Source organism: Ctenocephalides felis, unplaced genomic scaffold (assembly GCF_003426905.1).
Source record: "Ctenocephalides felis isolate EL2017-DRISC unplaced genomic scaffold, ASM342690v1 CF-g0.4_SCAFFOLD_01170, whole genome shotgun sequence".
Classification (NCBI taxonomy): domain Eukaryota; kingdom Metazoa; phylum Arthropoda; class Insecta; order Siphonaptera; family Pulicidae; genus Ctenocephalides; species Ctenocephalides felis.
The window spans coordinates 9,487,180-9,511,535 of record NW_020537324.1 but is presented as its reverse complement, the minus strand read 5'-3'; the positions used below and the strand labels follow the sequence as shown (position 1 = coordinate 9,511,535).

At 30.2% G+C, this 24,356-nt stretch overlaps 1 protein-coding gene across 1 annotated transcript in view; it reads left to right on the top strand.

The window, feature by feature from the left end:
- LOC113368157 overlaps positions 1 to 24,356 on the top strand; it is a 501,979-nt gene that overhangs the window by 7,915 nt on the left and 469,708 nt on the right. Inside the window, exon 2 of the mRNA XM_026609725.1 lies at positions 14,150 to 14,299. The gene's annotated coding sequence lies outside the window, so the exon portion shown is untranslated. The remainder of the gene's footprint in view (positions 1 to 14,149; positions 14,300 to 24,356) is intronic.

The window sequence follows — 24,356 nt, the reverse complement described above, 5'->3', positions numbered from 1 at the left end:
TACATAGAGTTTTTTACCTTCAGGTTTTTCACTCTTTTATAAATAAGATATACTGTTACAAAAGATTTTATGAGATGGTATGTATAGATTAATTCTATATCGGACATGTAGAAACAAAATAGAGTAGATTTGACAATTCTTAAAAAAATCACATAACAATATTTAGAAAATTGAATAAATTTCTAATTACAGCTATGGGTCGATTAGGGTATAGTTTGACATGACGTTAGATTTTATTTTTACTAAAAAATATAGACAGTTTAGAAGTACTACAAAACATATAATTTTTGTCTTTTTAAAAACGCAATTGTGACTTTAATTTTCAAAAAAAAGTCAAATTAGAACATGAAATATATGTAAAATACACAAACACTACTTTGAAATATTATTTTTAACTGTACGTATAATTGAAAGATCTACCACAAGTTAAGATCCTGTTTTTCTACTTTTAATAAATTTATTTATTTATTTTTATTTTTATATTAATAAATTTATTTGTTATCAAAAAACATTTAATTTTACTGGAGATTAATTATGCTTATACACTGTAAATTTGATAGTTCATGTAATTATAATTCAATTACTTTAATTTGCATGTCGTGTCTCTACTTCATATAGAAAAGTCTAATCTTTTTCTTAATTATGATTAATTTATATAACTTAGATTGGATTAAAACATAATTGTATATATATATATATATATATATATATATATATATATATATATATATATGTAGCATAAAATTTATCAAAAAAGAAAAAATATATATTGAGATTTTTTATTTTGATTTTTGACGTGTGTCACCATTAAAAATTGCGTACAGAAAGAACATTTTGCATAAAATTTTAATTTTCTAAAAACGCCTAATTTTTAAAAAAAAATTTAATATAGAAATATGTAATAATATCCAAGAATTTTCGATATGGCAATGAAGCCTAATCATAATTTGTCAATGCAAATAACGAACCTAACCGATTTTTATTAATAATTATGACAATTTATTTATTAATAAGTAACTAAGAAAGATTTTAAAATAGAGATGATAACACCAAAAAATCTTAGGTATAACAGTGATGCTCAATCATAACTTCTCACTGAAAATAATGAAGAGCCCGAAAAGATTTTTATTAATATTTGTCACAACTTATTTACTAATAAATAACTATTTGAGCCAAATATGAAGTTGTTATTATATGTGATGTATGGAATATAAATCAGCCTCATAAAAAAATACACCCTTATATAGACAAAACGTCAACTTATGGCCCACTACGGACATTGACAATATATATTATTATGATATTTATTATTTATCATTAAGCTAAATTCTCGGTACTGTTTCAATATACATCTAAAGTATTATTCATAATACTATTTATCTATCATTTTTCCTACCGTTGGCCATGTATTAATTTGTGTTTAATAGAAACTGCCATTGGGCATGCAAAGCTCTCATTTGGATTCGGGAAAGCTTCGACGCGGCATAGATATAGTATAGAATTGAATTCGCAGAAACGAAATGAACACCTTTTTAATGGCACTTTTTTACATAGGAACGACTGCCAACAATGACCTGGTATTATCATTGTCCGCATTAAACGCGATGCACTCTACTATTCGAGGAAATAAGAGCTAAAAATAAAGGTTTTATGTATTAGTTCACGTAGATAAAATATTTGAAAAACTAACATATTGTATGACTTGAATGTTATTGACTATCATATGGTAACTTCGTCTTTTTGGTATGTTTAAGGTATTATTTTTATGGTTATATACAAGCCTATACTACAAATTTCATAAACAAATTCTATGATACCTAAAATTATACATCCATGATATATGAACAAATATAAAATACAGAATTTTGTGATATGAGTGGAAAGAATATTAAATGTTAAATATAAACAATACAACACTCAGATTTTTAACACACACTTTATTTGGTAAGTCATCTTCAGTGTAATTTCAAAACAGTTAGTTATTTACTATATATTCTTTAACATTTTATTTAAATTACATTTAATTTTTAATACATATACAAGATATCTCAGAACTTTTATCATCAGTCTATTCGAATCATAAACTAATAACCGAAACATCTATAATAATTTTTATAATATTTACTATCAATACACAACATTTTATCCATGCAGTTTGAAAGTTATGAGCTTTTAAGTACAATATAGTGCTTCGGACAAACTGCAACAATTTTTATTTATTGTGGTTAATTTTTTAGGTTTTGTTAATTTAAACTTTAGAATCCTAACCCTAAATAACATTTTTAGTACCAGAGTCCAAAATATTTACACAATTGCCACAAGTTAAGGACATTGCCTCATGAAATTTATAAATTTAAAATTTTCAAAAATTGATAGACTTTGGAAGATAAACCGTTAAAAAAACGTGACTTGATAATTTCCATTAAAAGTTTGCACGTTTAATCAGGACTGAAAAATGTTACAATTTTGTTAGTTTTATACTGCGAAAACAGTAAAAAATTCTTCCTCTAAAAATCCTCTAAAAATAAAATCATTATTTCCGCATGCCTCAACATATTTCTTGTTTTGAAAATAATTTATTGATTATATGTGATCTCCTATATAACAGATACCAATAGCACTAATATTGCTTGTCATCTACTACAACTAATTAAGTAATGATATGTAATATCAATTACCAATACTAATAATATGTAAATTATTAATTACACTAATATTATATAATAATATGATACAGTGAAGGATCATCCAAGTCTAATTAAGATACATATCTTGAAATTGCAATGAAATTATTGAGATACATATCTTAAGATCAATGTTAGAGGTAACTCTTATTTTTAGTAATACGTGTAGTGTAAACAACTAAATAACTTGCGTAATATAATAAGTAAGAAATAACTGTATTTATATATTTATATATATATATATATATATATATATATATATATATTTATATATATATATATAAATATATATATTTTATATATATATATATATATATATATATGTATGTGTGTGTGTACGTATATTTGTGCCATTTTTTTATTTTTATTTTTTTAATCAATTTTTTTATTATAAAGCTATCAAGTATTTTCCATGCATACATACTTTATACTTTTTTTAGAGAAGAGCCTCACAAAGTCGACCAAGTTCAGAAATTTTAAATACATTCTAATAAAAAACCTGGATTTTTTGAAAATCGGAACAATTACAATTATGCCAAAGCTCTAGGTTGAAGCCCTTGAAAGCTCATAATTTCTAAACAACGTATTTTTTTCCTTTTTTTAAGGACAGTTGCGTTCAATACTATCACCCCGTTTCGGCTTGACGTTGAGTTCTGGAACACTCTGTATATACGCACATGCAAGAGTGGTGCTACTCTTCTCTTTAAATTGCAGAGCACGTAAGAGTTTATCCCATAAATAGCCTAATCTGATTCATAAGCTTAATCTTACAACGTGGTATAAAACATAACATGACATATTACTTACAAAAACATATATCATCTAGCAGAAAGATTTCAAGAAGATGAATAGTGTCAATTTAAAAATTTTATTGCTCTGTTCATAAGTGGAAACTGCTAAGCTGCAGCATATCTGAATATAAAATTGTGATTAGGAAATTTGCAATGTTACTGTAAAAACACAATTTATGAGAAAACTTAAGAAGAATTTCTTTGTTCCTGAAAAAAACTGTTAAAAAATAGTTTGTTTTTTTACACAACCAGTTTTTCCTTGTTATCAAAATATAAAAAAAGATTTCAAACTATCTCCTAAATACTAAAATGTTCTTGAAACATCTATAACTTTTACCCAGCTCTAAATTCAGTATAGCGCACCATTAAATAATTTCCGCGAAACATTCCTTAATTGTTTCCACCGTTTATTTATCAAGTGCACGTAAACTTCAAATTAATACAATGATAAGCAACTTAGTTAACATTGTTGACATAATATCGAAATTCATATTCTCAAGTTTTGTACGTTGTGCATTCAGATATCTTAATAGTTCACAACTGCAACTTGCAAGTTCATGATTGGATTAACACACAGTTGTTATTGCAACCGCTCTACTGCAGATGTAATTATTATAATACGTAGGTACCTTGGAGAATGCGTTGAAATATTTGAATTGTGATTAATGTTGCATTTACTGACAATATAGGTCAGAAAAATATCAAAGGTATGCCGATTATTAACTTCTCGTAGGTAAGTTATAGTAATCGCAAAAAATCGAAAATGAAAATGTTTGCATATCTTTACGTTTCAAAGGTTTCTGAACATTTTGGCATATCTTTTAGAAAAATGGATGTATGTGTGTGTATGTATGTTTGGATACAATTTTTAAAATAATTCGTTCTTGACGTTATTTTTGGCTATATGCCCTAGATTTAATTTTCAGTTTGGACCCTCTATCTGCCCTACACTTTGAGCAATCGTCAAAAAAGTGATTTTTTTTCTCATTTTATACACTGCAAAATTTTGAAACCGAATATCTCGAAAACTATTATAGTATTTGTCATAAACTTTCTATAGCATTTTACTAACTTCATTCATAAATTTATTCATTATTTAACGACGTGTTCAATGTCATTGTATAGAGCAACTCAATGCTTTACTTAGTCGTTACCGCGTATTTTATGGAATTGTGGAAAGGAATTTTATCAACGCTTGCTGGGCTTATCAAGGATATCTCGAGCATACAATGCAGTAGCATGAGTAATTCACTAAAACTGCGTAGTTTGTATTCTGACCGTTATATTTATAATATTTATGTATAATTGTTGCAAATGGTGCACTACAATTATTATGCAGTACCACAAACATACAGTTATGACAACATAGTTTTTTGATATTTGTGCGTTTTCTAGGTTAGTTTTTCTATCTAAAACATTTGACTGCACAGACTCTTTGTACCATTTTGTATGAAATCTGCTACATAGCATAGTCTTGCCATAACATTGGTCTATTTTGCGGCAGAATTAGCTTCTAAGTTTTTTAATTTCAGGTTTTAAGTATATAATATTCAATACCTGCTAGTGAGAAATCTAAACTCTATAATTATTGTTGCTAAAATATGGCGGGATCAAGATATTTTTATATCCAGTTCCAGTAGCTTGCATAATTTGGATAATAACATGGATTCTGGTACATTTCTTGAAGCGAACCTTTGATCTGATTAGTTAGAGTGCTGTTAGGGGCACCTATGTAGTACTTTCTAATCCTAATTCCTAAAATCAACACACCAGGACGTAACTCCGGGACCTCAGATGTTTTGTATGTCCAGAGCCGCGGGGAGTTATGTTGATGAAACAATATATTTATCAATATTACGCCCACGAACAGTGATACCAAAATTCCATCCACCCTAAATTTAATTTATAAATTTATAATATTCTAGTTCTATGTCGCAAATAATTAAGGTTTAGATATTGTTAAAACATACAACCACTTTTTTACAAATTATAATTAGATTATGTATCACATATTTTCATTACCTTATTCAACAAAATCCAGCTCGTGCTCAATAAAAGCAATGGCCAGCTCAGCCATTGATTTATTGAGCTTCAATCTTCATTCACATTTTTTTATTTTTATTTCATATTTTCCGTTGATACAATTGTATAAAAGAGGATTTGAAGTATCTGCCTACAATACAAACTGGTGGTCACTTCAAATAATATCTACTCCGACCACTGAACCACTCAACCGCTGAAGAGGTCATTTAACAAGCATAATAAACCACATGAAAGCCTCTGTTTTGCTCACATGGAATTGAAGCAATTCCAAAAATTGAAAAAACTGGATACCTCAAATATAATGATATTTTTGTATACACAAATTAATTGTTCAAAAGGTATTTTGTTGAGCAACTATTCGTGTTACCATCCAATTTATTTAAAATATTTTTATTTAATTGAAATTAACAGAATTTTGCGTAAGTATTCTAACTTTTTGTTGACTGGACAAAATTACAATTAAAATTATAATTACCAAAAGTTTAAGGAGATAACATCAAGCAGTTCAAAATATGTACACTCAATACGTAATGCAGATGTCGTCTATGTTGCCGGTTGTCAACATATATACAGGTAGTCGAGTGGACTACCGACCATGGACTACAGTCGTAGGAAAAGGTTTAAAATTTATTTGTGAGATTATATTGTGGACTTTATGAAACTACATTAAGATGAAACAAATATTGATCAGTATTCTGCATAATTATTCTAACTTCTTGTTGACTGGATAAAAAATACAATAAAAATCATAATTACCAAAAGTTTAAGGAAATAACATAAAGCAGTTCAAAATATGTACACTCAATAAGTAATAGATGTCGTTTATGGTCAACATTCGTATATACAGGTAGTTGAGTGGGTTGAGTAGCAGAAGGGTTAATATCTATATATTATATTATGAACTTTATGATACTACATTAAGGTAAAACAAGTATTGAACACGGTGTTCGGATGCATTTCTTACTCTGAATCGATATTTACTCTCAAGATGTTTATTAAATCCATATTTTGCTCAATATTAGTTGTAAATGTATTTTCTAACAATTTGTTTTTTTTTTTAGATTTTTTTTAGATTTAGATTTAGATTTAGATTTATTAGATATACAATTCAAAATTTTACAATTAAATAACAAAACAACCGAATATAAAATACAAATAAAGGAGTGCTAAACTAATTTAATTTTGTGTCTTGATTTCATGAAACTTGATATTACGTCTTCGTTTAGAGCATCTTCAAAAGTTGAGGTTCTGTATGTCCATTAATTCGTAGAAATTTTTAAAAAGTTTAGAAGCTTTTCTGAAAAAAGAGCAGTATCTGAGACGAAGAAAAATATTTCACAGCTAAGTAATACTCAGTTATAGCCAAAAATTGCTGTATTTGTAAGATATCACATATAATTAGTAACAATAGATATTTATAATATAAGGAGATGGTTGTTAGGCTGATGATCACTTTGAAGTCAAATTGATACAATTAATTAAATTAGTTGATTACATTCTTATTACATGACATTATACTTTACAAAAATACTCTCAAAAGGGACTCATTTTCAAAATAAATAATATTCTTCATTAGTTGCAAATTTGTTTCTTGCTAGTTTGTTACATTGATAAACTGATAATGATTTAAAGACCTTAACCAATTTACTTGACTATATTTTTATTATTTGTCTATTACTAATATGAGTCGATTCCTATCAATCTATATATATTATGACTTCCTTAAATTTTCCGCATATTGTATAATTTTATTATGACGTGCTTCAGTGCTTTCGCTCGTTGCCGGGTATAATCTCCCACGATTTATACAAGGAATTAGTACCATTTCTCCCGCGTCGTGCCGCCGGGCGGTCGTCCGCGCGGCATGTAGTTATGTCTTGCTTCCTTGCGCTTGGGGAGTTGACACATGATACGGGAAGCGACGATTTTAATTTAGCCAAATTTATCAGAATGTTGAGATAACTTTTGTTTTAGTCCATTTGTACTCATTTCTTTGTTGTTTTCAAACGTAGTACTAGATACAGGGGCGTAGCGTGCTTTGGCGGGGCCCCGTATCAAAATTTGTTTGGGGGCCCCCTCAAGATTTTTTTTTACAAAATATAGAAATACATAATATTAATAAAATATTTATCTATTATTCTAATTATTTATCCATCTAATTTTCTCAAATTTTCTGAGTTTTTCTCAAATGATTCCAGATATATTTTCACTCTTCTTACCTTTTTTTGAAAAACTGACTTATTTAGTGATCTTTAAATTTTATAATAGACATTTATGTCATAAAATATTTACGTAATTTTTAATTAGTTTTAATTTAAAAAAAAAATTTAGCAGTTGCGATTTTAACTGTAAATTGTAATTAAGGGCCAAGAAAAAATGCATACTGTTAATTTGTTGAGAAAACTGGATGCAAGTCTATTACGTCCATCATTGTACCTTAATGAAATAAATTTCTTAGTTTTATGTATTCAAATCTATTTCTAGAACTATCAATTGGTCATGATCATATGCGATATTTTACAATATTTCTTTACAGTAATTCAGTTGACAGTTTTCCGGAAACGTTTATTAATTCTCGATTTCAAAAAGGCAAATGTTACTACTTACGTCGCAAAGATTTTGAAATCTTTGTTTGGTTTGTGAAATCAATATATCCAAACAGCAATAGTATATACTAAAATAAAATTTCGGGTCTAAAATTCTCTCATCTTGTGATAAGTGATCATAATAACGCTTCCTTTTTTTTTCTTTTGTTCTTTAAAATAGTTATTGCAATCCGTCTATTTTGCGAATTATTTGTACTTCTTCAACAAACTATTTCAATAAATTTTCATATGTTGATTCGCACAGTCTATTCAAAAGATTACTTAATAAAATACTAGTTTTTTGTAAGTCATTACTGGCGTGTTGTAAAGTTTCAGAACAGAAACTTATATTTTTAAACAGTGAAGAAAAATCTGAAAATGATTTAGTTGACCATGTTTGTCAAAATCTAACTATTAAACTGACGCGTCAAACAACAAACAAAAACGATATAAATATGAATATAAAAATTCGAAATTCCAATTTTCGATGAAGTATAATCTGAATTAATTTTATAGATTTGTTAACTTATCGAATGTGGAAAAGCTTTACTAATTGAATTGATTGCTAGAGCTTGCAGAAATATTGCAGCAGAAACAAATTCTCTTAAAGCGTTAACTCACAAGTTTAAGTTCAATACTTCACGATTAAAAAAGGAAATGCAAACTACTTTAAAATTATTAAATTTTTTGAAAAATTGTAGTTTTTGGTCGTTGGGGGCCCCCTTGGCTCGGGGGCCCCATATTTTTGATACGGCTGATACGGCGGTAGTTACGCCCCTGACTAGATATATTTGGAAAGCAACAAAGTCATCACAACTTATTCTAGGGGAATAGGTAGTAGATAGTAGGTGTCTCGTTAGATGTGCAAGTGTATTTAATGAAAATATATATGGATGAATATTTAAAAACCAAAAAATAGCTAGGTCATCCCAATTTGTTCAATGTCCATTTATATTTATGCATTTTTAGCAATTTGAATAGTTCCTAATTTTTTTTCAACTGCAATCAGAATACAGTGTGTATGAGCTTATAACATTCACTCACAGTTATACATACACACTTCTAAGCACATATATAAATTATTATGGTCAATTTTATAACATTCACTTAAATAATACATAATCGACTTAATCAATAAAAAATTAATTATTTTATGAGTGGATTTATTACACATAAGTGATAACGAACGAACACGTTAACTCGGTGTACTTTCAAAAAGCAACTTTTCAAAAATCAACAATTATTATATTTGTACCAGTTTCCGTAGGATTTTAATGGTTGAGTATGTTTATTAAGACCAAGTACTATATTGCTATACCAAATAAATCGTCCAATTTTAATTTTAGCTAACGTCAAAAAAAACTACTTATTTTCTCAAACTTTGATGAATTTTTAAAATTAAACTACTTATCATAAGAGTGTAATATTTCAGTATGACCATGATATATATCGCTAAAAAAAATCCATCAAAATCGGCTTAATTTTTTTTTCAACTGTTAATTACAAGAAAACGGCTCGGTAGATTTTCACCTAATACTAATCAGTACCATTCCCAACTAATATCTTTCGAACAGTTTTTGATCTTTTAAAATCGGTTCGGTAGGATGAGCTTAAATGTGGACGAAAAGTTTAACACTTTTATTCAAATTACAAAAAACGGCTTGGCAGATCGTCGCACAAAACTGACAAACGATAGTCCTCATCGAAATACATCAAATGGCTTTTAAATTTCTGAAATCGGTTCAGGCGTTTTTGAGAAAACGTCGATGAAAGGTCTAATTTTGACAAATGCCAAGAAAACGGTACCAATTCTTGCAAACTTTGACGAATTTTCAAAGTTAAACCAATTGTCGTAGGGCCATAATATTTTAGTATAATCTAGAAGACTACAGTATCTACCGTCAAAAAAATAATAATAAAAATCGTCGAAAAAAAAAATTTAACACTTTATTACAAGAAAACGGTCCGGCCGATCTTTACCAAAAACTAATCAGCACGATTCCCAATCAATATCTTTCGTACGGTTTTTGAATTTTTATAATTGGTTCAGAATTGCGGCGAATAATTTTTCACTTTTCTGCTATTTATAAAGAAACGTCTCGGCCGATCGTCCCACAAAACTGACAAACAATAGTCGATTTACGGCAAACACACACATACTTTTTCCAAATTTGGTCTCATTCGATTCAGAATGGCTTGAAACGTCGAGAAAACATAAAATTAGCGAATATGATTTTTTGATGAAAACATAAACTTCTCCTTCGGGAAGTTAATTATTGTGATAAATTTTACTATATCAATAGTTGAAAAATTACTTCAATGAGTGATTCGCCAATACTGTTCATTTCTACAAATATGTGGTAGTGCTAAAAGTCTTCAATATTATTTCATCATCACATAAAACCTAACTTCACCTTTGTGTTATTAATAACACATAAGAAAGATGCACTTATGATAAAATTATTTGACATTGGTGCGTTTTGAAGATTAGGTCTTATGGGCAAAACGCCAGATTGCATAGCAAATACATTAGTTTGAGATGACCAACTTAAATCCTTAACTTACGATTTAGATTCGAAAATGTCGGGCCAAAGTTGATCAAGCTGGGGCAGCGTTTGTGGCTATTTTTCCACACAGTGTACAGTTTATCACAAAAATAAAAATAATTTTGTGTTTTATAGTTTTGTATAAATAAATATTTTGTAATAGTTGCGATTACCTAGCCATCGCACGCGTGCTCTGCTCGTCATTTTAAGTTAAGGGGTCAAACTATTAAAGACCTTTAACACAGTAGTACCATAACATTTCGATTTTATCCAAGAATAGGCTCCTGAAATTTCGATTCTCATTTCTGACTCCTCTGATATTTTAACTCTGTAACTTTTTAATGTCGACAAAATCGTGCAGTGTTCTGTTATCCGGTCGTCGTCCTTCTTTGATTCCCGGCCGGAGCAAATCTAGTGCCTCCATCAGTCACAGCTCGGGGAGTGTTGACTGTGTGGACCGAGATGAATGCTTCCGCAGGGCCGAGGGAACAGGGCGCCCGAGGATGCCATTTCTTGCTAGATATACAGGTGTCTTACGTGTAATCCGGCTTAGCTAAACTAATGCAACGGTAATGGTTTACTAATAGTTTTCTATGATAGGAGTTTCTCTAATTTTTCCTATGATAAACATTCTTACTGATAAGCTGAATACTTGACCAAGTTGCCTCGATCGGATCAAACTACATCCAATTTAATAAAATTCTTTAATGGTAAAATTTATGTTGAATATGATGTTGGTAGTGCCAATTTTATATAAACACTAGATGGTTTCGTGAGAATGAGAAGAAATTTTTTGTTTGCTTTATATTTAAAAAGGAAAATTTTGATTTTATTACAAAACAGTAATGAATTTATTTCGATTACAAACATGAAGTGTTTTTTAGTTGAACTTCTCTAAGTAAATGAAAGTGAATCCGCAAATTATCCGTTTCATTGAAGTGCTCTTTGGTAAACCACATTTTTTGTTTTTTGGTCTGACGTTAACACAAACAAAGCGGATGGTTTCCCAACTCGTGAACAGGCAACGTATAACTGCCCATGTAGAAAATAATGATTTTCTAAATAATCTATTTGAAATTTATCCCGCAAACACTAACACTAGCCTTGCGACTTGTTATTGCTAATAGCTAGATTAAAATATAAATAACTCCCCAAGTTATGGCAATCGCAAAAAAAATGAAGAAGTGGTCAATATTTCAGAAAGGCAGGTCTAGCGGTTTCAGAGATCTAATAAAAAAGGTAAAAAAATGCCATTTGGCTGTCAAAAATGATCGTTAAACATATGCACATCAAATTATCAGATATTTTATAGAATCTGGACCTACGGAATTGAGCTCTGGGGTTGTGCTTACAAATCTAATATAGCTATAATGCAGAGAACTCGGTCAAAAATTTTACGTACAATTCTCAATTCTCCGTGGTACGTGACAAATGAAACCATTCACAGCGACCTCAACATGAAAACGGTGCAATTAACGTTCAAAGAATTCAATGAAAAATACAAACGCAAACTGGACTCACATTCGAACCCATCTATAGTTGACATTACTCAACCTTTTGGCATTAGGAGGTTGAAACGACAATGGCCCTTAGACTTAGTGTTAGATTAGGTCTAATATAATATCATATTAATTGTAAAACTGAGAAGTTCTCATTGGAGTTCTTCTTAGGCATCACTCATAAAGATTGTCACTTTAGCTCATAGGAATCTTTATATATTTCTGATTGCTAAATAAAACTGAGTTAGAAAAAAAAAAAAAAGATTTTGAATAAGTATAAATTTTGGTTGCATTCTTATGGATTTATTTCCGTACCAATGTTTATTCATTAGACGGCGACGCGGCGCTTACGCGCTTTGACATTTTGTCTCTATGCAGTTAATGCAATACGATTGCTTTGAAAAAAGTTCAGAATTTCCAAAATATGTCAAAATAAAGAAAACATTTTTTTTTCAAAAAAAGTAATTTTTTGTCAAATTCCTGGTTTCTCAAAAATCTATTTTTTTCGAAGTCAATTTTTTTCAAAAATGTTAATCGTTTTAAAAAAAATAATAAAATTTGGTACGGGAAGTTCCAGCAATTGGCCTTAAGGCACGATGCCCTAATTGCCTTAAGACAGAATTCCACTTACAGCTAGTTAAGAAAGCGTTAATAAATACTTAATTCGCTATATAAAAATAAGTATATATTATAGGAAAGAACAATTCCAAGCACGTTAGGAACTCCATATACTCTTACTTCTTTATATCCATGCATCATTTTTACATGACTTGAAATTCATGAATGTATTGAAGAGAATAAAATAAAAAAATGTCTAATCTAATAATACCAAAATGTGCCGAGTTTCTTTTTATTACGTTCCAGGTAGTCTCGTTGAAATAGTATGTATTACCGCGTGATCTAAAATGCATGAAAAGGAGCAATTACCCAGAAGAGATCGTGAAAAATTCACGACTTTGATTTTTCTCTTCTTGATTAAAACGTACAAGTCACTTCCGCCTTATTCTCTTTGTCAGTATCATGTTTCTGTATATTGTTTTAATATTTCCGTCAAATAAAATTTCCTTTTCAAAACGGTAAACGACAAGAACATACAACCGTTCGCATTTACATCGACGTCAAAGTTCGACTTAACTTCACAGACGTCCTTATATTATACAACTGCCAAAACTTTTAGCTCTGCACGAAAATTTTATTGCTAAGTTTTCCTGAGTTTATATGACGATAAAATATGCTTGCCGTTTTAAGAGATTCTGGGTTTGCGAAAAAATCATAATTCAATGGCTAAGTATTCAACTTAAATTTTTGTACAGCAGACGTTCATGTTTTATTCAGTATCAAATCGACCTTCGAAAATGTTAAACCTATCAATCTAATCTTCTTATTAGGAGTGCTGGCTGAATCTTATACAAACTTTGCAAACTCTGTTAGAATTGAGTTTATTTCATGCATTTTTAATTTAAATAAACTGAAGCATTGATGTACATGGTCTAGACTTTGAACAAATACAATTTGTTATTAGATGGATATTTAATACAAAAATAATATAAAAATCGTACGTTCATTGCCAATCTCATTTCTAGTAGATGTGAAAATATTCCTGAACTTGGTATTCCTCTTGTTCTTTACCAAACAATTTTATTTAACTTTTACACACTAATTGAATTTTGAGGTTTTGAATTTTGTATTTTGTATTTTGTGTCTACGTTTATTACGCTAAATTTGTTTGAATTATACCGATATATTTATTTTTGTGAATTTTATGCTATTTATGTTTCATAAAATTAAATTATCCATTGTTGAATCAGTAGATTGATATTTTGAAAATTATACTAAATAAATTTTAATGCGATCAATAATCAAGATAAGAATTTTGTTATAATAATAAGAATACAGTGTCAAACTATTATCTAAAGATTCATTTATTAATTTTGTGTACGTAAATCTATAACCAAAACGTGGATTCTAAAGTGTTCTTCAATTACCTTTAATTTGTTACAGATGTTGATAATGGTGTTAGTTTGTCTTGAATTTTTGTGAAGTGCTTGAAGTTTGATTTTTCAAGGAAGAAGGATTTTATTATAAGGACAATGGTGCTGAAAAAGGGAAGAGTTATTGCCGCCGCCGTGGTTACCTGCATTGTTTTACAAGGTAAGGCTTTTATTTTAATATTTTATATAAAAGTATTTTAATATTTTAAAATTAAATATTTTTTTATATTTTAATATTAAATATCTTTTAATATTATATTATTAAATATTTTTTAATATTTTATTATTAAATTTTTTTTATGTTATTATTAATTTTTTTTTATTATTTTAATACTTTAATATTTATTTGTGTAAAATTTTGTGGTATTTTTCAAATATTTATTACTTTATAAAAATGATTTTTTTAATACAAAATAGCAAAGTTCTGAGCGAACAAGGAAGGAAAAGATTTTAAAAAAATTAGAGAATCTTTCTTTGTATAATTTAAATTACTTAAAATAAATTAAATTTTACGTTCTAATATGCATATGTAAATTATAAGATGTGAATATATTACTTTATATATAATTTTTAAATTAATAAATATAAGCAATACTTTTCTAATAGCTTAAAATAGCTTCTAATCAATTTATTATCAATAAATAAATATCATTTAATAGTAATAGTTTTAGTATTAGAAATCTGCGCATTTAAAATTTGCATCTGCAGGTGCAAAAATTTTTATGATATCATTAACCGTTCCCGAGATATTCGCTAAAAACCATTCGCTCCTTTTCACATATTAAAAATGCGTTTTTCTCGAAAACTATTTGAAGTGCGATCGAAATTTTTTAATAGCATTTTCCTTATGCCATAAGGTATCAACGTTGTGAAAATCATCAAAATCGGAAATAAAAAATTTTCATCCAAAATCGGAATAAAAAACGTGACCCTAGTAGGGTCATGCTATAATTTCAGTTTTTTCTTATTTATTCGGCAACCGTTGAGAATATTAAAATCCAGTTTTTTTCACGTTATTCTAGCCCACAAGACAATTCGCCTGACGTTTAATTGAAGCTTCTACGTGCCCGGGAAGTGTGTGAAAAATTAAAAAAACTAACTAATTTTTCGTCCATTTTTTGGGCATTTTTACTCGTGAAATCTTTTAGCGCCTATAACTTTTGAACGAATCATCATAGGACATTGATGTTCCCATATGAAATATTCTAAATCAAAAGATCTTTGACCCAGTATAACAATTTTTAAAATACCTCTTACCGTTCGCGAGATATACTCCAAAAACCGTTTCAAATTTTCAGATTTGAAACAGTTAAACGCCCATATCTCGGAAAATATTCGAAATAGGGTCATGATGTATATGAATGAAATATGCGCATTTAAAATATGTATCTGCAGGTGCAAAAATTTTTATCATAGCTCTAACCGTTCCCGAGATATTCGCTAAATACCATTTGCTCCTTTTCACATATTAAAAATGCGTTTTTCTCGAAAACTATTCGAAGTGCGATCGAAATTTTTTAATAGCATTTTCCTTATGTCATAAGGTATCAACGTTGTGAAAATCATCAAAATCGGAAACAAAAAATTTTCATCCAAAATCGGAATAAAAAACGTGACCCTCGCATCATGCTATAATTTCAGTTTTTTCTTATTTATTCGGCAACCGTTGAGAATATTAAAATGCAGTTTTTTTCACGTTATTTTAGCCCACAAGACAATTCGCCTGACGTCTAATTGAAGCTTCTACGTGCCCGGGAAGTGTGTGAAAAATTAAAAAAACTAACTAATTTTTCGTCCATTTTTTGGGCATTTTTACTCGTGAAATCTTTTAGCGCCTATAACTTTTGAACGAATCATCATAGGACATTGATGTTCCCAGATGAAATATTCTAAATCAAAAGATCTTTGACCCAGTATAACAATTTTTAAAATACCTCTTACCGTTCGCGAGATATACTCCAAAAACCGTTTCAAATTTTCAGATTTGAAACAGTTAAACGCCCATATTTCGGAAAATATTCAAAATAGGGTCATGATGTATATGAATGAAATATGCGCATTTAAAATATGTATCTGCAGGTGCAAAAATTTTTATCATAGCTCTAACCGTTCCCGAGATATTCGCTAAAAACCATTTGCTCCTTTTCACATATTAAAAATGCGTTTTTCTCGAAAACTATTTGAAGTGCATCATGCTATAAATTCAGTTTTTTCTTATTTACTCGGCAACCGTTGAGAATATTAAAATGCAGTTTTTTTCACGTTATTCTAGCCCACAAGACAATTCGAACGACGTCTAATTGCAGCTTCTACGTGCCCGGGAAGTGTGTGAAAAATTAAAAAAACTAACAAATTTTTCGTACATTTTTTGGGCATTTTTACTCGTGAAATCTTTAAGCGCCCATAACTTTTGAACGAATAATCATAGGACATTGATGTTTTCGGATGAAATATTCTAAATCAAAAGATCTTTAACCCAGTATAAGAGTTTTTAAAATACCTCTCACCGTTCGCGAGATATAGCCCAAAAACTGTTTTAAATTTTCAAGTTTGAAACAGTTAAACGTCTATATCTCGAAAAATATTCAACATAGGGCCATGATGTGTATGAATGAAATATGCGCATTTAAAATATGTATCTGCAGGTGCAAAAATTTTTATGATACCTCTAACCGTTCCCGAGATATTCGCTAAAAACCATTCGCTCCTTTTCACATATTAAAAATGCGTTTTTCTCGAAAACTATTTGAAGTGCGATCGAAATTTTTTAATAGCATTTTCCTTATGTCATAAGGTATCAACGTTGTGAAAAACATCAAAATCGGAAACAAAAAATTTTCATCCAAAATCGGAATCCAAAACGTGATGCTATTTGCTAGCATCATGCTATAAATTCAGTTTTTTCTTATTTACTCGGCAACCGTTGAGAATATTAAAATGCAGTTTTTTTCACGTTATTCTAGCCCACAAGACAATTCGAACGACGTCTAATTGCAGCTTCTACGTGCCCGGGAAGTGTGTGAAAAATTAAAAAAACTAACAAATTTTTCGTCCATTTTTTGGGCATTTTTACTCGTGAAATCTTTAAGCGCCCATAACTTTTGAACGAATAATCATAGGACATTGATGTTTTCGGATGAAATATTCTAAATCAAAAGATCTTTAACCCAGTATAAGAGTTTTTAAAATACCTCTCACCGTTCGCGAGATATAGCCCAAAAACTGTTTTAAATTTTCAAGTTTGAAACAGTTAAACGTCTATATCTCGAAAAATATTCAACATAGGGCCATGATGTGTATGAATGAAATATGCGCATTTAAAATATGTATCTGCAGGTGCAAAAATTTTTATGATACCTCTAACCGTTCCCGAGATATTCGCTAAAAACCATTCGCTCCTTTTCACATATTAAAAATGCGTTTTTCTCGAAAACTATTTGAAGTGCGATCGAAATTTTTTAATAGCATTTTCCTTATGTCATAAGGTATCAACGTTGTGAAAAACATCAAAATCGGAAACAAAAAATTTTCATCCAAAATCGGAATCCAAAACGTGATGCTAGCATCATGCTATAAATTCAGTTTTTTCTTATTTACTCGGCAACCGTTGAGAATATTAAAATGCAGTTTTTTTCACGTTATTCTAGCCCACAAGACAATTCGAACGACGTCTAATTGCAGCTTCTACGTGCCCGGGAAGTGTGTGAAAAATTAAAAAAACTAACAAATTTTTCGTCCATTTTTTGGGCATTTTTACTCGTGAAATCTTTAAGCGCCCATAACTTTTGAACGAATAATCATAGGACATTGATGTTTTCGGATGAAATATTCTAAATCAAAAGATCTTTAACCCAGTATAAGAGTTTTTAAAATACCTCTCACCGTTCGCGAGATATAGCCCAAAAACTGTTTTAAATTTTCAAGTTTGAAACAGTTAAACGTCTATATCTCGAAAAATATTCAACATAGGGCCATGATGTGTATGAATGAAATATGCGCATTTAAAATATGTATCTGCAGGTGCAAAAATTTTTATGATACCTCTAACCGTTCCCGAGATATTCGCTAAAAACCATTCGCTCCTTTTCACATATTAAAAATGCGTTTTTCTCGAAAACTATTTGAAGTGCGATCGAAATTTTTTAATAGCATTTTCCTTATGTCATAAGGTATCAACGTTGTGAAAAACATCAAAATCGGAAACAAAAAATTTTCATCCAAAATCGGAATCCAAAACGTGATGCTAGCATCATGCTATAAATTCAGTTTTTTCTTATTTACTCGGCAACCGTTGAGAATATTAAAATGCAGTTTTTTTCACGTTATTCTAGCCCACAAGACAATTCGAACGACGTCTAATTGCAGCTTCTACGTGCCCGGGAAGTGTGTGAAAAATTAAAAAAACTAACAAATTTTTCGTCCATTTTTTGGGCATTTTTACTCGTGAAATATTTAAGCGCCCATAACTTTTGAACGAATAATCATAGGACATTGATGTTTTCGGATGAATTATTCTAAATCAAAAGATCTTTAACCCAGTATAAGAGTTTTTAAAATACCTCTCACCGTTCGCGAGATATAGCCCAAAAACTGTTTTAAATTTTCAAGTTTGAAACAGTTAAACGTCTATATCTCGAAAAATATTCAACATAGGGCCATGATGTGTATGAATGAAATATGCGCATTTAAAATATGTATCTGCAGGTGCAAAAATTTTTATGATACCTCTAACCGTTCCCGAGATATTCGCTAAAAACCATTCGCTCCTTTTCACATATTAAAAATGCGTTTTTCTCGAAAACTATTTGAAGTGCGATCGAAATTTTTTAATAGCATTTTCCTTATGTCATAAGGTATCAACGTTGTGAAAAACATCAAAATCGGAAACAAAAAATTTTCATCCAAAATCGGAATCCAAAACGTGATGCTAGATCATGCTATAAATTCAGTTTTTTCTTATTTACTCGGCAACCGTTGAGAATATTAAAATGCAGTTTTTTTCACGTTATTCTAGCCCACAAGACAATTCGAACGACGTCTAATTGCAGCTTCTACGTGCCCGGGAAGTGTGTGAAAAATTAAAAAAACTAACAAATTTTTCGTCCATTTTTTGGGCATTTTTACTCGTGAAATCTTTAAGCGCCCATAACTTTTGAACGAATAATCATAGGACATTGATGTTTTCGGATGAAATATTCTAAATCAAAAGATCTTTAACCCAGTAGTGATGCTAGCATCATGCTATAAATTCAGTTTTTTCTTATTTACTCGGCAACCGTTGAGAATATTAAAATGCAGTTTTTTTCACGTTATTCTAGCCCACAAGACAATTCGAACGACGTCTAATTGCAGCTTCTACGTGCCCGGGAAGTGTGTGAAAAATTTTTTGGGCATTTTTACTCGTGACATCTTTAAAGCGCCCATAACTTTTGACGAATAATCATAGGAACATTGATTTTTTCGGATGAATATTCTAAATCAAAAAATCTTTAACCCAGTATCAAGAGTTTTTAAAATACCTCTCACCGTTTCGCGAGTATAGCCCAAAACTGGAAACAAAATTTTCAAGTTTGAAACGTTAAACGTCTATATCTCGAAAAATATTCAACATAGGGCCATGATGTGTATGATGAAATATGCGCATTTAAAATATGTATCTGCAGTGCAAAAATTTTTATGATACCTCTAACCGTTCCCGAGATATTCGCTAAAACCATTCGCTCCTTTTTCACATATTAAAAATGCGTTTTTCTCGAAAACTATTTGAAGTGCGATCGAAATTTTTTCAATAGCATTTTCCTTATGTCATAAGTATCAACGTTGTTAAAACCTCAAAATCGGAAACAAAAATTTTCATCCAAAATCGGATCCAAAACGTCATGCTATAAATTCAGTTTTTTCTTATTTACTCGCAACCGTTGAGAATATTAAAATGGCAGTTTTTTTTTCACGTTATTCTAGCCACAAGACAATTCGAACTCGTCTAATTGCAGCTTCTACGTGCCCGGGAAGTGTGTGAAAAATTAAAAAAACTAACAATTTTTTCGTCCATTTTTTTGGCTTTTCTCGAAAATCTTTAAGTGCGATAAATTTTGAATAGAATAATCATAGTCATTGATGTTTTCGAATGAAATATTCTAAATCAAAAAATCTTTATCCAAAAGTGATGCTAGCATCATGCTATAAATTCAGTTTTTCCTTATTTATTCGGCAACCGTTGAGAATATTAAAATGCAGTTTTTTTCACGTTATTCTAGCCCACAAGACAATTCGAACGACGTCTAATTGAAGCTTCTACGTGCCCGGGAAGTGTGTGAAAAATTAAAAAAACTAACAAATTTTTCGTCCATTTTTTGGGCATTTTTACTCGTAAAATCTTTAAGCGCCCATAACTTTTGAACGAATAATCATAGGACATTGGTGTTTTCGGATGAAATATTCTAAATCAAAAGATCTTTAACCCAGTATAAGAGTTTTTAAAATACCTCTTACCGTTCGCGAGATATAGCCCAAAAACTGTTTCAAATTTTCAAGTTTGAAACAGTTAAACGTCTATATCTCGAAAAATATTCAACATAGGGCCATGATGTGTATGAATGAAATATGCGCATTTAAAATATGTATCTGCAGGTGCAAAAATTTTTATGATACCTCTAACCGTTCCCGAGATATTCGCTAAAAACCATTCGCTCCTTTTCACATATTAAAAATGCGTTTTTCTCGAAAACTATTTGAAGTGCGATCGAAATTTTTTAATAGCATTTTCCTTATGTCATAAGGTATCAACGTTGTGAAAAACATCAAAATCGGAAACAAAAAATTTTCATCCAAAATCGGAATCCAAAACGTGATGCTACTAGCAGCATGCTATAAATTCAGTTTTTTCTTATTTACTCGGCAACCGTTGAGAATATTAAAATGCAGTTTTTTTCACGTTATTCTAGCCCACAAGACAATTCGAACGACGTCTAATTGCAGCTTCTACGTGCCCGGGAAGTGTGTGAAAAATTAAAAAAACTAACAAATTTTTCGTCCATTTTTTGGGCATTTTTACTCGTGAAATCTTTAAGCGCCCATAACTTTTGAACGAATAATCATAGGACATTGATGTTTTCGGATGAAATATTCTAAATCAAAAGATCTTTAAAACCCAGTATAAGAGTTTTTAAAATACCTCTCACCGTTCGCGAGATATAGCCCAAAACTGTTTTAAATTTTCAAGTTTGAAACAGTTAAACGTCTATATCTCGAAAAATATTCAACATAGGGCCATGATGTGTATGAATGAAATATGCGCATTTAAAATATGTATCTGCAGGTGCAAAAATTTTTATGATACCTCTAACCGTTCCCGAGATATTCGCTAAAAACCATTCGCTCCTTTTCACATATTAAAAATGCGTTTTTCTCGAAAACTATTTGAAGTGCGATCGAAATTTTTTAATAGCATTTTCCTTATGTCATAAGGTATCAACGTTGTGAAAAACATCAAAATCGGAAACAAAAAATTTTCATCCAAAATCGGAATCCAAAACGTGATGCTATAGCATCATGCTATAAATTCAGTTTTTTCTTATTTACTCGGCAACCGTTGAGAATATTAAAATGCAGTTTTTTTCACGTTATTCTAGCCCACAAGACAATTCGAACGACGTCTAATTGCAGCTTCTACGTGCCCGGGAAGTGTGTGAAAAATTAAAAAAACTAACAAATTTTTCGTCCATTTTTTGGGCATTTTTACTCGTGAAATCTTTAAGCGCCCATAACTTTTGAACGAATAATCATAGGACATTGATGTTTTCGGATGAAATATTCTAAATCAAAAGATCTTTAACCCAGTATAAGAGTTTTTAAAATACCTCTCACCGTTCGCGAGATATAGCCCAAAAACTGTTTTAAATTTTCAAGTTTGAAACAGTTAAACGTCTATATCTCGAAAAATATTCAACATAGGGCCATGATGTGTATGAATGAAATATGCGCATTTAAAATATGTATCTGCAGGTGCAAAAATTTTTATGATACCTCTAACCGTTCCCGAGATATTCGCTAAAAACCATTCGCTCCTTTTCACATATTAAAAATGCGTTTTTCTCGAAAACTATTTGAAGTGCGATCGAAATTTTTTAATAGCATTTTCCTTATGTCATAAGGTATCAACGTTGTGAAAATCATCAAAATCGGAAACAAAAAATTTTCATCCAAAATCGGAATCCAAAACGTGATGCTAGCATCATGCTATAAATTCAGTTTTTTCTTATTTACTCGGCAACCGTTGAGAATATTAAAATGCAGTTTTTTTCACGTTATTCTAGCCCACAAGACAATTCGAACGACGTCTAATTGAAGCTTCTACGTGCCCGGGAAGTGTGTGAAAAATTAAAAAAACTAACAAATTTTTCGTCCATTTTTTGGGCATTTTTACTCGTAAAATCTTTAAGCGCCCATAACTTTTGAACGAATCATCATAGGACATTGGTGTTTTCGGATGAAATATTCTAAATCAAAAGATCTTTAACCCAGTATAAGAGTTTTTAAAATACCTCTTACCGTTCGCGAGATATAGCCCAAAAACTGTTTCAAATTTTCAAGTTTGAAACAGTTAAACGTCTATATCTCGAAAAATATTCAAAATAGGGTCATGATGTGTATGAATGAAATATGCGCATTTAAAATATGTATCTGCAGGTGCAAAAATTTTTATGATACCTCTAACCGTTCCCGAGATATTCGCTAAAAACCATTCGCTCCTTTTCACATATTAAAAATGCGTTTTTCTCGAAAACTATTTGAAGTGCGATCGAAATTTTTTAATAGCATTTTCCTTATGTCATAAGGTATCAACGTTGTGAAAATCATCAAAATCGGAAACAAAAAATTTTCATCCAAAATCGGAATCCAAAACGTGATGCTATAAATTCAGTTTTTCCTTATTTATTCGGCAACCGTTGAGAATATTAAAATGCAGTTTTTTTCACGTTATTCTAGCCCACAAGACAATTCGAACGACGTCTAATTGAAGCTTCTACGTGCCCGGGAAGTGTGTGAAAATTAAAAAACTAACAAATTTTTCGTCCATTTTTTGGGCATTTTTACTCGTGAAATCTTTAAGCGCCCATAACTTTTGAACGAATCATCATAGGACATTGATGTTTCGGATGATGAATATTCTAAATCAAAAGATCTTTAACCCAGTATAAGAGTTTTTAAAATACCTCTCACCGTTCGCGAGATATAGCCCAAAAACTGTTTCAAATTTTCAAGTTTGAAACAGTTAAACGTCTATATCTCGAAAAATATTCAACATAGGGCCATGATGTGTATGAATGAAATATGCGCATTTAAAATATGTATCTGCAGGTGCAAAAATTTTTATGATACCTCTAACCGTTCCCGAGATATTCGCTAAAACCATTCGCTCCTTTTCACATATTAAAAATGCGTTTTTCTCGAAAACTATTTGAAGTGCGATCGAAATTTTTTAATAGCATTTTCCTTATGTCATAAGGTATCAACGTTGTGAAAATCATCAAAATCGGAAACAAAAAATTTTCATCCAAAATCGGAATCCAAAACGTGATGCTATAAATTCAGTTTTTTCTTATTTATTCGGCAACCGTTGAGAATATTAAAATGCAGTTTTTTTCACGTTATTCTAGCCCACAAGACAATTCGAACGACGTCTAATTGAAGCTTCTACGTGCCCGGGAAGTGTGTGAAAAATTAAAAAAACTAACAAATTTTTCGTCCATTTTTTGGGCATTTTTACTCGTGAAATCTTTAAGCGCCCATAACTTTTGAACGAATCATCATAGGACATTGGTGTTTTCGGATGAAATATTCTAAATCAAAAGATCTTTAACCCAGTATAAGAGTTTTTAAAATACCTCTTACCGTTCGCGAGATATACCCAAAAACTGTTTCAAATTTTCAAGTTTGAAACAGTTAAATGCCCATATCTCGGAAAATATTCAAAATAGGGTCATGATGTATATGTAAGATGAAATATGCGCATTTAAAATATGTATCTGCAGGTGCAAAAAATTTTATGATACCTCTAACCGTTCCCGAGATATTCGCTAAAAACCATTCGCTCCTTTTCACATATTAAAAATGCGTTTTTTCTCGAAAACTATTTGAAGTGCGATCGAAATTTTTTAATAGCATTTTCCTTATGTTATAAGGTATCAACGTTGTGAAAATCATCAAAATCGGAA